The 4,057-nt window shown below is 48.3% G+C and overlaps 1 pseudogene; it reads right to left on the minus strand.

Annotated features, from left to right (window-relative positions):
* Positions 1–2,271: 2,271 nt before the first annotated feature.
* LOC119069397 overlaps positions 2,272–4,057 on the minus strand; it is a 2,706-nt pseudogene continuing 920 nt past the window's right edge.

Here is a 4,057-nt window from a genome sequence, read left to right on the forward strand (position 1 = left end):
CATGTATTCACCCCAATCCGTATCACGGGTCTGCCACCTGGCAGACTGTGGTGATGGAGAAGCATCAGCCACTAGTCCGTCCAAGCTAACTCGAATACGGATCAGATTATGGTCACTAACACCCCATTCAGGCTGCACAGACCACTCATACCCGAACCTACCGCCAGCTTCGTTTACCAGTGTCACGTCAATGTCGCTAGAGCCATTCGGCCCACTAAACGTGTACCACTCCGAGGGTTCATTGATAACAATCATTCTGCCTTCGAGTATCCATTCCTCGAGCAGCAGACCATTCGCTTCATTCAGCCTTCCCCTTCCCAAGTTCTCACCCTTACTGAACCAGAGGGGGGAAACGGCATTTGCGTCCATCCCCATGATCATATAGGTATTACCACACTTCACACGCACATTTTCCATGTATTGCAGATATGGTCCTAGGGCAGTACCAAATCTACAATACACGGACACAACGTACATGCTACATGTGGCACCTTTGATCAACACACACACACCGTACTCATCGGTACAGTCCTCAATGACAAGCACATCAGCTTCAGGGTCGTTTATCACAATCGCACTGATTCCAATACCATCGTTAACTATTCTACTAGTAACCACCCTGAAGCTAGACGGCAGTCCCCTTACCTCCCCACGCAAAACGTACGGTTCCTGAATCATAGCCACCCGAATGCGCTCCTCACTCATTTTCATACCAAGCTCAACCATCGCAACGTATGACTTACCACAGTTCAGCTGAACGATCTGTGGAAAGTCAGCCATTACCCAATTACACGATTCCGCCGACGCTCACACTCCCTAATGTAGCACGGACACCTTATCGACGAAACTCTATGTCCAGTGGCCGGAAGCCCCCGGAGCATGCAGTTACGACAACTCGCCAGGCCCGGACAAGCCGCCACCGCATGGCCAGATTCTCCACAGTTGTGGCACAATCTGCCCAGCGTACAGCGAGCCAGCATGTGCCCGAAACTACCACATCCATAACATTGCGGCACGCTATCATGTTCACGCACACGGTAACTCATCCATCCTTCATACACTCTTCCTTCACTCAGCAGACGGTCGCGCACCTTCTTGGGCGCGTCGATAATGACGTCAACACTGTCGAATCCGTGCCTAATTTTCCCCACCACCCTAATTTGCTTCAGCTCCGCATTACCCACCCCCCGGAGATTCCCACCCAGAGTCTGACCGATTTCCTCGTCAGTCTTGTCAGACGGCATGCCACAAATGAGCAAGTGCGGTGCGCTCAACTTCGCATCAGACAAGGCCAGTCCTGCCGCTGCAAACTCAGGCGCCTTCTTGATCTTTGCAACGTCAGCGCGAGTTGAGGCTATCACTGCCACTCCCCCATCTTTAAGTGGGCGCATCGACTTAACCTTAACCGGTCCAATTTCCTTCCCCATTGCCACAACCTGCTTACGCAATTCAACCGCCGACGCACGGTCGCCTGATGCAGCACTTCGTACAACCACAGCGTACGTCGGGGGGCTGGGCAAAGGTTTGGCCGGCCGCGTCACGGTGACTCGCTCGGCAACTTGCGTATCGCGGCGCACGGCGCGATTCACCCCCTCGAGTTTTCCCTCAAGTTGGGCGATCGCCAACGATTGCCGGACCACAATTGCGTCATAAGCAGCGATGAGATCAAGAATCTCCTTTCCCACGCTCTTTGTCACCCTGTCGGTAAACGCAAGCACACGTGCCCGTTCGGACAGTGCATGCGCCGCATCAGCAAATTCTCCCGCCAGTCCCCCACCTTTCCCGACAACCACCTTATCCCCATTAACGTCAACGTCCACGTCCGAATTACCGTCACTTTCATTGTCTCCGTCGTTTCCCGAAACCTCCCCTTTACGTTCATCGGCAGCGCGAGCCACACTCGCCGCTGACCCATCACGTGACGACGTCTGCTTTTCCCCATCAACTCTCACCTTCTTCTTGGGATTCCTACGGGCACTCGGCGGACTATTCTCCATAGTCCGCTTCTCTCCCGTAACCGGATCCACTTCCATTCACACAATCGCTCAAATCCCAAACAATCCAAGAATAGTCAAAATATTCAACACTCACCGCCGTTATGTCACAATTCCTTTGCACTTTTCCGCAAATACTCACTGAATTTAAACTACAATCACTCAAAAATTATTCAAACACTTTGTCCTCACTATACACACTTCTCACTATATGCACTCCGACTCTTATCGTCGTTTCTTTATACACACTCTTTCCGACTTTTCGCTCGTATAAAATACGTCCGTTCGGTTTCGCTGCTAAAGTAGCACTGAGTAGATAGGGACAGTAGGAATCTCGTTAATCCATTCATGCGCGTCACTAATTAGATGACGAGGCATTTGGCTACCTTAAGAGAGTCATAGTTACTCCCGCCGTTTACCCGCGCTTACTTGAATTTCTTCACTTTGACATTCAGAGCACTGGGCAGAAATCACATTGTGTCAACACCCGCTAGGGCCATCACAATGCTTTGTTTTAATTAGACAGTCGGATTCCCCAGGTCCGTGCCAGTTCTGAATTAATTGTTTATTGATAATCGTTTTTTGATGGAAAGCCGTTAAGCCCTCCACCATCATAGCAAGAAAGTTCCACATTTTGGCTATGAAATCTTCTATCCGGGGAACAGATCGATGCAGAACACCAACCCTATTTACCCAGAACGAGCACATTAACCGTTATAAATGTTTCCCAATCAAGCCCGACAATCTCAATCTTCAGAGCCAATCCTTATCCCGAAGTTACGGATCTAATTTGCCGACTTCCCTTACCTACATTATTCTATCGACTAGAGACTCTTCACCTTGGAGACCGGCTGCGGATATCGGTACGGTCTGTTGAGAAGTTTGCGTGGCCCCACCATAGATTTTCAAGGTCCAAGGAGAAAATACTGACACAACAGTAAATGTCATGCTCTTCCAAGCCATCCACCATATCTCTCTATAAAAGACTTCCATGGTGGTACGTTTGTTTAGCAGAAAAGAAAACTCTTCCAGTATCTCTCGAAGGCTTCTCTATGGTCGTTCCTGTTGCCAGGATGAGTGTAATAAGACCCATTTTTAATAAACAAACGTATACTCAACAGGTTACGGAATTGGAACCGTATTCCCTTTCGCTTTTATTGAATTATGTACAACAAAATTAAGTGTGTGTAACATAAATTAAACAGCTTTCGCATAAAGCTTAGGACCGACTAACTCGTGATCAACCACTGTTCACACGAAACCCTTCTCCACTTCAGTCCTCCAAGATCTCATTCGATTATTTGCTACTACCACCAAGATCTGTGCCAATGGCGGCTTCATGCAGGCTCACGCCAAACACTTCTGCGCACACCATTGTACCCTCCTACTCACTAGAATTTCACAATGATGACCGAATGGCCAACAATTTTTATTCTAGCGATGATGTATAGGCATATGACTTGAGCGCCATCCATTTTAAGGGCTAGTTGCTTCGGCAGGTGAGTTGTTACACACTCCTTAGCGGATTACGACTTCCATGTCCACCGTCCTGCTGTTTTAAGCAACCAACGCCTTTCATGGTATCAATATGAGTCATTAATTTAGGCGCCGTAACATCATGTTTGGTTCATCCCACAGCGCCAGTTCTGCTTACCAAAAGTGGCCCACTGGGCACAATATATCTAAACCCCAATATCTTCAGATCAAGAAAGATGAGGTTCTTACCCATTTAAAGTTTGAGAATAGGTTGAGGTCGTTTCGGCCCCAAGGCCTCTAATCATTCGCTTTACCAGATAAGATTATATACAATATAATTCTTTGCGCCAGCTATCCTGAGGGAAACTTCGGAGGGAACCAGCTACTAGATGGTTCGATTGGTCTTTCGCCCCTATACCCAATTCTGACAATCGATTTGCACGTCAGAACTGTTTCGATCCTCCACCAGAATTTCTCCTGGCTTCGATCTGATCAGGTATAGTTCACCATCTTTCGGGTCACAGCATGTATGCTCAAGGTACGCTCTTGAACAGAGGATTCAATTGCTTGGACCATGTTCGTATAGA

Source organism: Bradysia coprophila (genome assembly GCF_014529535.1).
Source record: "Bradysia coprophila strain Holo2 chromosome X unlocalized genomic scaffold, BU_Bcop_v1 contig_311, whole genome shotgun sequence".
Taxonomy (NCBI): Eukaryota; Metazoa; Arthropoda; class Insecta; order Diptera; family Sciaridae; genus Bradysia; species Bradysia coprophila.